Consider the following 12,193-nt stretch of genomic DNA (forward strand, 5'->3'; position numbering starts at 1 on the left):
CTCTGCCTTAAACCTGGTGTCCTACACAGAGCCCTCTGCACACAACGCCCCGTGACTAAGGGGTATCCATCAGTACGTAGCCACACGCTCCTCCACCGTAACACGGTGACTGCTGCCAGTTCCCCAAGGCTGGCTGGGCATCCCACAGGCTTTTCCAACCTTCACCTCATGGTCCCCTGTCCAGAAATGAGAAGAATTCCCCAAAGAAAAATTGATTCATCAGGGCCAGATGTGGAAAGGTGCTGAAATACTTTCATAACGTGCTCCCAGTGATGTCCTTTGGGTCAAGCAGATTGGGTGTTATAGACCTAGTGGAGGACTGAAGTCCTATGAGAAGGCGACTCCTCTGCCAACATTATCCTTCCCATCTCCACAGTTGCCAAGAACTGGCTTATTTAAAAATAATTATAATTCAAACTAATTAACAGATGTATTTGAAAATGCATTAATTTTTTTCAAGAGTAATCGCTGAGAGTTGGAGCAGGCAATTCTATGTTTTTCATACATAGCAAAAGGCTTAATCTCTGCTTTAAAAGAAAAACCTCAATATAACTCCAAAATTTAGAGCTATTAAGGCACATCCCACAATAGTAAAATACTATCCACTGAGGCCCTCTAATGACAGGGAGTGGGGCTTTAAATATTCCTGCAATGCTCTTAAGCTCATACTCTTTGACGCTGGCTACTTGGCAAACCGCCGTGTCCACCGCAGCTTTTCACCCACCTCCAGTTGCTTATAGACTTCCTCCGGCAGCTCTTGCTCATACGTCTTCAGCAGTTCGACGGTTTGCTTCAGGGGCTCGAACATGGCATCGGTGACACTGTGCCTTTCCTTAACGGCCAGGAGATGCCCCATGATCTCCACCAAACCATCATAATCGCCTTTTTCAACCTTTTTGCTCAAACCTTTGTCAGCAGTTTTTATGAACTCGTCCAGGTCAGACAAGCTGTAGAACACAAAACAGGAAAGCACCAAATGAGAGCAGTTCCTACCGGAATCATCCAGGCAGCTGGACTGGCACGGAGAGGGAAAGGCCTGGCTAACTCTGCCCATCACATGGCAACATGCTGAGGGCATCAGAACCACAGTTCATGCTCACAGGGATCCATAGATGTGGTACGGCTTCCTGTGAGGAACGGATAAATGGGTTGGGACTTCACAGGTTGGAGAAAAGGCATTTGAGGAGCACAAGTCTTACGAGGAGCAGCTGAGGGAGCTGGGGCTGTTCAGCCTGGAGAACAGGAGATGAGGGGAGACCTGATCTCTGCAACTGTCTGAAAGGAGGTTGGAGCATGGAGGGGGTTGGTCTCTTCTCTCAGGTAGCAAGTGATAAGATAAAATGGCCTCAAATTTCTCCAGGGGAGGTTCAGATTGGGTATTAGGAAAAAAATTATTCACAGAAATGGCTGTCGGGCCTTGGAACAGGCTGCCCTGGGCAGTGGTGGAGTCACCATCCCTGGAGGGGTTGGATAGACATATAGATGAGGTTCTCAGGGACATGGGGTAGTGCCAGAGTTAGGTTATGGTTGGACTCTGTGATCTTGATGGTCTCTTCCAACCAAACAGATTCTATGACTCTATCCTATGATTCTATAAGGGAGACCTGTGAGCTCGGGTCTGTGGTCTGAAGAGAGTGAATTTGAAAGGACAGTTTTCATGTCATCTCTTCCAATACAAGAATTCAACAAATGAACCTGGTAGGTTGTAAAGCTACAACAAACAGGGATTCTTCTTCGCACGCTGCCTTATTTCAGAGGGTAAGTCTCTGCTGCAGAAGGATGCAGATGTTAAAAATTCACAGCGGTTCAGAAAAGCAACCGAACATTTGTGGGAGAAAAAAAAATCCATCCAGGTCTTTAGATACAAAGGTACAACCCATGACTCTCAAAGTCCTCAGGTATGAATGGTTAGAGACAAGGAGACTATTTGGGGGAAGTTTCCCTACCTGCTTCTTGATCTCACCAGCTGCTGGACACTGTTAGCAGAGCTTGATGGGCTCCTGGATCTTTGGTCCTTTCCATTCTTCCCTTCTCAAAACGCTTACTTTTGAAGTGCCCGCTTAAATTCTGTGGATGCTGCTGGACCAAAACATAGCCCTAAACACTTCACCTATTAAAGACTAAACTGCTGAGTCAGGAGCTCTTAATAAGAACTCCTAAATGCCTGTTCTAACCTATGCAAAAACCTCTTTGCACAGGAATTATCGTGCTGAAAAGAACACAAGAGATCACAGCAGCCACCACACGCAGCAGCCTTCACTAGTACATATGTCTGTAAATATTTCTTCGTAAGCATCCAAGCCCTGTGGCATCCTTCAGCTGCTACTACTCAAATAAATCACCTAACACATCATCCTGCAGAGACCAGGCGGCTGAGCAGCTATTCAGAGCAGGGAACACATGTTAATTCAAAACTTACATCCAAAGCTCCTCCTTTTTGTAACCTTGAAACTGCCTCCCCATGACTGCTCATGCCAGGCAACCCAAATTACTTTTTTTACAAAGAGTGCACTCAAAAGAGCACTGCATTTAGAAACGGAGCAAGTATCTCATGGCATTAATGCAGCTTTACTGATGGCAAATTCAACAAAATAAGCATAGAGCCCTAGAAGAGATTAGATTAGTTGGACCAGGATGAACAGACAAACAGACATCCTGTCCAACACCACACAGTAGGTCGTAGGAGCATCAGCTCGCAGGATGTCGATGGTACCGAGTTCGTGGAACTGTTTGCACTTTACACACTCAGCTGGACCAGCTGCTCCCAGCAGAGACGAGGGGATGAAAGTTAGCAGAGATGCGATGGAGCTGGCAGGGGGTGTGTGCCCCCTCCTCTCGCTCCTGTATTAGCCTTTTGCTTATCAGTGTGAAATGATAAAGCCCAGCCAACACAAGAGAAACCCACTTTGGTTCTGGGAAGAAGAGGTAGAACGGTTCCTACCTGTGCATGACGTGGTCCATGAGATGCTGCTTGAACACCAAGCTCCACCGTACACCAAGCTCCACCGTTTAATCACATTCAGCAGAGACGCTTTGAAAGGCCGAGCATCAACTTTCATCCAACTCTGGAAAATGCTGATGGGCTCGATGCGATTCACCTCCTCATAGATCTTCTCGTAGGAGTCAATCTGCTCTCGGAACTGCTGCAGCGTGGGAGGTGACTCAGGGACCCCGTTCTCTGCATGGGCCTCGATTTCTGCCGCAGTGAGAATGTGCCCGTAGAGGAGGAACTGGCGGAAGAACTCCTTTCTGTCCTCCCCGTACAGGTAGGAGTAGTGGTCGAAGGCACTGCGGTAATCACAGCAGGCCGCCATCACGGCCTGCACACGCCCCATCAGCTCATGGCGCATGTCGGCCAGGTCAGCCATGTCCTCCATGTCAGCCTGGAGAGAAGAGGAGAGGAGCTCGCAGTGATGCGGGGGCAGCGTGGCACCTCCTCACTGCCACACAGCGTGAGGGAGCTCCACAGCCACGGACCTGGTAGTGGAGGAAGCCGCTGTGCTCAGCCAGCCTGGGCACCAGCGATGAGATCCGGTAGATGTCGTTGAGAAGACCTTCCACCACATCGCAGAAGCCATCGTTTGTGCCAGGGTCCAAGGAGGGTTGAAATATCAAATCTGGGATCACCAAATCCAGCTGCACCTCAAACAGGGGAGGAAGCCCTGCCTTGGGATCTGGTAGGGAAGAACAGAGGTGCCAGGTTATTTTTGAAGGGGAGAAAAGTGATCTAGAGCCACCACTAACATCCCACCACAAGACACACACATGCCCCACAGGGACACCAGGCAGGTGGGACACCCACTCGCTGGGTCCAGTGACATTGTGTCTGCATACAACGCAGAGGGGAGGCTGCCAAACCAGCTGGTGTTCTGGTACCCACAGGAGATACTGGAGAACAGATGAGACACAAGTGATTTAAGGACCGGAAAAATGCTGTGGAGGGAAGCCTTAAAGAGACCAGGCTCTTCAGCTAATCAAAAGGGAGTCTGAGAGCTGAACAATTACAGCGCATAAGTACTTAAAGAGGAGAAAAACAACAGGAACCAAGAGGCTCTTTAATTTAGTGGAGAAAGGCATGAAAAAATAAAACACCAACTGGTTCCACAAATGTGAAATTCTGTGCTTGTTTTTAACAAGATGGTGAGGAACTGGATGCAATTCTCCAGCTCAGTGTGCCTCCACATCCAGGAGGGAAGCGTTCTGAAGATGTGCTTTAGCTGGACACAGCTGCTCTCAGCAGAGTGACCCTCCGTGGCAGCCTTAGGCAGGAGCTCTGCTTTGGTGACCCCTCTCCTCACTCCTCAGTGATGGAGGTTTTTCTTTCATGTCTTTCATCCACAGAACCAACTCTTGAGACTCTCCACAAACGAAAGGTTGTGTCACCTTGATGCTTTGTGCATGGGAGGTCAGGAGATGGCTGATGCCCAAGAACAGACTTGGAATGATGCCTCAATTTTGTCTGTTCACAAATCCCAGCAAATGGTGCACAGTCATCTCTGTCCCTTCCCTTGAGCAAGGCTTTGCTCCAGTGACCAGGGGACAGAGTTACCCTCTGAGTCTGGAGGCTCCTCCAGCACTTGCTGTAGACAATGCAAGAGGCAGAGTAGAAAGACCACCACAAGTCAAAGCACAAAACAGAAACTTCCTTTTGGTGAGACTGAAGATGGTATCACGGCCAGAGCTGAGGAACCAGCAGTTACCTGTGTTTTCGAGGAGGTACTTGAGTGAGCACTCAATGGCAGTGAAGAATCCATCCAGAACTATCTCATCCACGTAATCCACATAGGCCTTCCAGATGTCAGATGCTGGGTCTGCAAGTAAGAGGCTCTGGTTTTCCTGGAAGAAAAAGACGACACTTTGAAATACAGCGGGGCTGAGTCTGTCCTACAAGAGCTGCCCACAGCTGAGGACTCATGGCAATGAGCACACAGGTACCAGCCCTGCGGGGGGTGAGAAACCAGACAGACGGATGTTGCTGCTGGTAGCATGGCCACAATTTTCTCCTTCTGTCAAGGGCTGCTTTGTCATCTGAAGCAACTCAAAATAATCACAAGGTAAAAATGGAGTGCGTGAGAGACTTAGCAGCCCTGCAACCTTCTCCTCCCTCTTCTCTGAGGCCAAAGGGCTCAAGGGTGCTTTGCAGACCTGGGCCAAAGGCTCATCCCAATGCATGAAGCCTCAGTCCTTGTGGCCTGTATAATGTTACCTCGGGTGGATGAGTCCTTCCAAGTGGACTGCTTACACCTCTGCCCTACAAATGGTCATCTCAAAACAAGAGAACTTTAAAATTCAGAAAAGGGTTTTTAAATAAACCAAGTGAAAATAGTTAAAGATTGGGATCAGAAGACAAAGGGTTGGCTTACAGCCTCCCTTCTCAGCTTATTGCGTTCCTTACCTCCAGGCAAGTTCACAGTCAGGAAATTCACGGTTTTCTAGGCCACAGAATGGCCCCATCCTTCTTGCGTCTCCTCTTCCACACCCACAAGACCAGCCTGGGTATCCATCCCCTGCACCTCCCAGGCTCTGCCGTGATCCTGTTCCGGCCTTGCTATGCCCTCTGAGGGCTCTTTCTCCTAAGCCTGCCAGGGGCTCTCAACACAGGCACGGGCTCAAAAAAAACGTAAGGTCCAGCTTGCAGTCTGCTGCCAGGGGTTCAAAGCTGGCTGTATTTCATCTCTGGGGACACAGGAGAGGGTGCCATTCCCAGTGGCATGGCAGCTTGGCACACATGAGATCATAGAATCATTCTGGTTGGAAGAGACCCTCAAGATCATCGAATCCAACCATAACCTAACTCCACCACTAACCCATGTCCCTAAGAACCCCATCTGTACATTTGTTAACACCTCCAGGGATGTGACTCCACCACTGCTCTGGGCAGCCTATTCCAAAGCTTCACAATCCTCTCTGTGAATTATTTTTTCCTAATATCCAGTCTGAACTTTCCTTGGTGCAACTTGAGGCCACTTCCTCTCATCCTATCTCTTACTACTTGGGAGAAGAGACCAACCCCCTCCATGCTCCAACCTCCTTTCAGACAGTTGCAGAGAGCAAGAAGGTCTGGCCTCAGCCTCCTCAAGATAGAGTGGCATTGCCAGTTGGGCTTGAGTCAACCCAGAGTTGCTGCTCCCCAACTTTACACATCAACGCTGAGTGATTAAACTGTTAACAGAGCAAGCCAGGGCTCTGGTGCCTTGCAGACTCACCTCCACATTTTGCTGACACAAGAGAAAGGGGAACTTCACAGGACTGAACACTATGGGAATGCCCATTTGAAAGCACCACCCCCTCTTCACCGTCCCATGCCCTTGTATTTGACAATGCCCCCTTGTCACTGGTGTTCTACTGAACCTTTACTCCAGAGGCCTCATCCTGGTGCAAAAGGGCAATGCAAGCCAGCATCTCACTGTCCTGCCTGTGCTTGTGGGTGCACGTACCCAAACTCTCTGTGCTCTTCTCTCAGCAGCCTCAAGACTCACCTGCTCAAAAGAAGACCTGAACACCCAAGGGAAACACAGCAGACCAGCTCTTGGCCCCTTTGCTGCTGTTCCTCCAGGTTTGACCAGCACAGCAGGACAGAGGCATGGGGACATCCTATTTTGGGCCACGGTGCCTTTCCCTCCCCAGGACCTTCATGCTGCTTTGCAGTTGGTCCTGCCCTGTGAGCCACCAGAGCAGCGGTGCCAGCCCTTCTGCCTTGGCCACAGCCCCATGTTCTCTCCGGTCAATTTAGGAAGTGTTCCCATCTTTTGGGTGTAGCTGGAGGTGGTTGAGCCTGTCACAGCTGTAGCAGCAGGACAACGTGGGCATAGTAAAATCCTCGCCGTGGGTTCAGAGGGTACAGAAGTGGGTCAGAAGCCCAAGGCTGAGTGCAGACAGTGAAGTAAGGTGAGCAACAAGGGCTCAGTGTCCCAGAGAGGGTCAGCCCAGTCTCTCCAGAGTCCAAGGCCAGATGGTGACCCTCAGGAGTGGGCTGGACCTAAAATCCATCTGCCTTCCAGCCAAGGTGCTGTCCCTGACACGCTAAAACCTCTGGGCAGGTGAGGCGCAGAGATTTGGGCTTTCTCCTGCTCTGCAAAGAGGACTCTCAGCTCTGGCAAAGCCACTGGAAAAAACCCAGGGTTCAGACAGCAGCTTTTTTCTTGTTACTCAGCTTCTCCCTGGACTGACAGCGTCACCTCCTGCTCCCACAGAGGAACAACAAGCCTAAGGCAGAAAGGTCAGCCACAGCCAGCTGCCTCTCCATTTTAAGGTGAATATTTCGGAGGAGTTTTTCCTCTGAGCAGGATCCCAAAGCCTGATGCACGACTCCCCTCTAGTGGCTTCACAAGAACCAGGACTGGGAGCCAGACTGGGCTGCATCGGCTCCCACTCCTGCTCCAAACTCGGTGCCTGGTCAGCAGCCCCGCACACTCAGCTGTACCAGCTCACCCATCAAAGTATTCCTTAATCAACAACAGGTAAGTTTTTCAAATGAGTTAAGGGAGTTAATTTTAAGGTGAAGCAGCTCTGGACATTTTCACCAGAGCGGAGAGACACCCAGAGCCTATGAAGAGTCAACAAACCCCTGGAGAAGGTCCCCCCTCACCTTCACCAGCAGATGAATCCTCTGCCCTGACTCTCGGACAAGGCTGTAACGCCGTTCCAGGCGGTCCTGACAGTCCTCCAGGCTCAGCAGCGATTCTCTTCTACAATCTCTTCTCACAAATATGGGCGACGCCCACGATCCCACGATGGTCTGGATCTCCTCAACATTGTTTTTGGCTTTCTGTATCCTCTGCTCGAGGTCATGGACATCATCCATCACCATGGAGATGTGATCCCAGACACCTGGTAAAAAATGAGATGATTGACTACTTTTTTTCAGAGCTGCATGGCCAAGCTCTTGTGCACTCTCCATAAGACTTTTCCCCCACGGTTTCATGTATTTCTCACCCATCATTAACACAAGAGACTTACCACCTCAACCAAAAGAGTCACTTCTAGCTCCCTCCTACCCCAACAATCCATGGTACAGCTGCAGCCTCTGTTTTCTGCCAGGAGCACCAGCACCGTGGGGACGTCTGACACTTCCCCCTTTCCCGTACCCAGATTTAATCTGCTACCAGAGAGAGAACAAGGACAACAGGCTGAGTGTTCCTGCCACTGTCACTAGAGCAGGGACCCACAGCCCCACAAACACAGGCTGTGACAGCCCAAGGTACCAGCGAGGGCTGCATTTAGATTCAGGGAACTTCATCTGCAGGAAAGTCCCTTCATCTTTGTTGTGCAATGGAGAAAGAGTTTTTCAGCATGAGGAATTCTGCTTTGCAAGTTCCCAAGGGAGGACACTTGTTCCTGTTCATACCACAAGCCTGATGACAGAAATATATATTCCAACAGCGAGCAGTTTGCTTTCACCAAGAGGAAACAAATTGTCTTCCTCCATTCTGCTTTGCAGTTAAAACTGATCAAGCAAGAACACTGGTTAAATCATCCCAAAGTCACGGTGCACAAACCTCACCACTAACCACAGTATTTCATCTGGCTGGAAAGGATAACGAGGTGGCCCTGGCCCCCACCGGGAGAAGTCTGTCCCAAGCCAGATGGCTGGGCCAAGGGGTCCCAGTCCCTGCACAACTCAGGGAGAAAGCAGTGCCTTGGGGACACAGGGACATGACCACACAGTGGGTCACTTGGGCTGGCACGGGCAGGGAGCAGACTCTTCAACCCCAGCCTTGCCAGCTCTCACAAACCCCAATCTTGCCGTTTCCTCAGCATCACTGCTTACAGGGCAGCCTCTCTTCCCCAAAAGCCCAGAGGGAAGCTGAAGGGATCAGGATCCTGTCCCCAGCCCAAGCAGATCAAGGTAAGATGGGAAGGAGCAGGCAGGCTGGGGGCTGCCCTTTGTCTCCCCAGTGCTGGCTCTGCTGGAGAGTCCCCTGCCCTGCTGTGAACTGTCACTGGGAACCAGGTGATGGAGGCTGGGGACATGGGAGGAATCTGATGAGACCCAAGTGAGCAGGTTAACCATGAGCAATGTGCCCTGTGGCCAAGAAGGTTGATGGTACCTGGGCTGCGTGAGTAGGAGTGTGGCCAGCAGGTCGAGGGAGGTGAATCCTCCCCCTCTGCTCTGCACTCGTGAGGCCCCATCTGAGCGGTGTGTCCAGTTCTGGGCACCCCAGTTTAAGAAGGACAAGGAATTACTGGGGAGAGCCCAGCGGTGGCTACCAAGATGCTGAGGGGTCTAGAGCATTTTTCTTCTGAGGAAAGGCTGAGAGAGCTGGGGCTGTTGAGCTGGAGAAGAGAAGCTGAGAGGGATCTGATCAATGGGATCAATATCTCAGGGTGGCTGTCAGAGGATGGACCAGACTCTGTTCAGTGGTGCCCAACGCCAGGGTGAGGGACAACGGGCACAGACTGAAACACAGGAGGCTCCATCTGAACATGAGCAGAAACTTGTTTGCTGGGAGGTGCCAGAGCCCGGCCCAGGCTGCCCAGAGCGGGTGTGGAGTCTCCTTCTCTGAGACATTGAAACCCGCCTGGACCCACCTGTGTGATCTGCTCTGTGACCCTGCGTGAGCAGGGGGGTTGGACTGGGAGATCTCCAGAGGTCTCTTCAGCCCTCACCAGGCTGGGATTCTGTGAAATCCTGTACGGCCTCTTTTGCCCTAACACAGAGCTAGCTCACCCTCCATCTTCCAGTTGAGTGTTTCTTCTGCCTTCTTCAGCTTCAAGTTAATATCCCACAGCTGCTCCTGTATGAGAGGGTATTCGACCTCCAGGACTGTCTTCAGGACCTTGTTGTATCTGTTCACCATCAGCTCCAAGTTGGCCGCCAGCTGCCGGTATGACTCCTTGGAGGAATAGATTTCTGCTGCCGTGGGTGGGATGGCTCCCAGCCGGCTGCCAGACAGGTAGCTCAGCTCCCTCAGCACCGACACCAGCTGCAGAAACAAGGCAGAGAGCTGAATGTGAGACAATCCTCCCCATTCACCTGGTAGACACCCTCCCGTCAATTCTGGGGATCTTAGGGGGTTCCTGCTGTTTTATTCACAAAGCAGTACGCTCTGAGAAGGGCCTGGACACCTCCTAGTCCAGACCATCTCCCTCCCATTGATCTTTGCCTCTGATTTGCTTCCCAATCAAAGACATATAGCTCTGTTAACTACCCAGCCAGCAAACCCTGTGCAGCCTCTAAAAGCCATGATGATCTCTGGTCTTCTCAGCTATCCTCATCAATACAGTCTTTCAGCAATACTGTGCCTGCAGGAGGAGGCACAACCAAAAGCATCTTTGAGTTGTGATGGAACGGGATTGAGTGGGTTATTAAACTATAAACCCAAGTAGAAGTGAGTCCCTGCAACAAACGGAGCAGCAAGGTCTTCCAACGCAATATATCACTTCTAAGACAAAAAAAAAAAATCTTTGCTCAGTTTAGTGGCTTGTGAGAGGGAAAATGCTCCTGAAACTGCACATTTTGGCTGGGTGACAGAAATTCAGTATATTGTATGGGCAATGGCAGGGGTGAGGAGTATCTACAATATTAAAGTGACTATGTCCACAATGACAAGAAGAGGAAAGAAAGATGGAGCGCAGAAGGGTGAAGGGAGCAGTTTGAGGAGGTGGATGGAAGAGGATGGGATGGGAGGAAGGGAAAAGCAGGGGATTGAGGGAGCAGGAGGCCAAGTGAGATAGAACCAAACTCCCCTCCCTTTTATGCACTGGAATGTCTGAGACATCCCCACCATGGTGTCAAGGATGTCTTACCCTCTTTCCCTCTCCTCCATGGAAGGTGAGCTCTGGAAGATTCTTTAATGTTGAAGGGTTGCAAATACATCCTCCCTTTAGGCAAAATGAGGTGCTCCTATCTGCTCTGAAGGGCATGAAGGGGCTGCTAAGCAGGCACCTGAGGACATGAGGCAGTCCTCAGTATGGAAAGCTGAGAGCAGCGCAGAAGCACTCAGAGACTGGAGCTGAGAACACGCTCAGCACGTCACAGGCTCCAAACCCTGGCACCAGGGTGAAGGGTGGAAAACATGCCCTGGGGCCATTTGCTTCCCACCTTAGCAAGGAGATTCCAAGGAGCTGGACAAATCCTTTGTCTGAGAGCCAAGCTGGAATGAGCTCTGGAACCTCAACACTTTTCTCTAACAGCAGCAAGTCCCAGGGAAAGGGGGAAGTGTTTGATGTTTTCCCAGGCCCCTGAGATTCAGCACCTCCGCAGCAAATGGCATTTCACATTTGAGAGGCCCCAGCTCTCATCAGGCCCCAGAACCTTTGAATCCACCTCTGCACTCTGCTGGCTTGGACCCTGCCTCTGCTTTGGGCAGGGGGATGGTCAGGCCTCCCTGTGCTGGAGAGGGCAGCCCTAGGGAACAGAGACCTACTGGAAGCCTCCTGCACCACAATTAAGGAAATCCAACAGCCACAACACTGAAGTAACAAAACAAACCTTTCCTGGGATTTTTATACCCTTTCAGGAAGCTCAGATTTCAGGTAAACATAACACGAACCCACGTCTGTAGGATGATGCTCCTACGCTCCCCACACCAGCGTCAAACCAACCTGCTCTGGAGATGTTGACACCAGTTAACATCCGGCTACTCACAGACTTTCTGGCTTTAATTACAATCTGCGCTGCTTAAACTGTAATCCTGATATTTTACCAGGAGACAGAGCCCACAAAGGGGATGGTTAATTCATGTCACCCGTAACAGATGCTCCAGGGACCTCAGCAGAACAGATCTAGTAGCGATCCCACCAGACTTGCCATGCACGGTGGGGCACAGCTTGGAGACGTGCCCTCCAGCAGACAGGAAAGCTAGTTCTTACCTGGGGATCAAAATTAACTGTGATCAGTTTGGTTTCTGGATCTCGCCGGATAAGCGGTTGAGTAAGGTTGTACTGGGATTTTTCAGAGACTGTCTGGGACCAGTCTGCATAGAGCTTCTCCTGATACCTGCCGAAAAACAAACAAACAAATTAAAACATCCACCACGTAGCTGCCAAGCCCGCACACCAAGACATAGAACCAAATAAAAGCCAAGTCCACTTCTGAGGGCTGAAGAACATCAAGGAATATTTAAAACCCACCCACACCACCTCCATAAAGATCTTGGCTTCAAAGACAAACACCTGAAAACCAGTGACAGCATCAAGTCAGGAAAACAAAGATCCCCCAAGTACCATTCTTAGCAGAGGATTCAAATTT

The 12,193-nt window shown here is 50.5% G+C and overlaps 1 pseudogene; it reads right to left on the reverse strand.

Moving 5' to 3' along the window:
- Window positions 1-12,193, reverse strand: part of LOC136112680 (dynein axonemal heavy chain 9-like) — a 57,546-nt pseudogene that overhangs the window by 26,583 nt on the left and 18,770 nt on the right.

This window comes from Patagioenas fasciata, chromosome 30 (assembly GCF_037038585.1).
Source record: "Patagioenas fasciata isolate bPatFas1 chromosome 30, bPatFas1.hap1, whole genome shotgun sequence".
Classification (NCBI taxonomy): Eukaryota; Metazoa; Chordata; class Aves; order Columbiformes; family Columbidae; genus Patagioenas; species Patagioenas fasciata.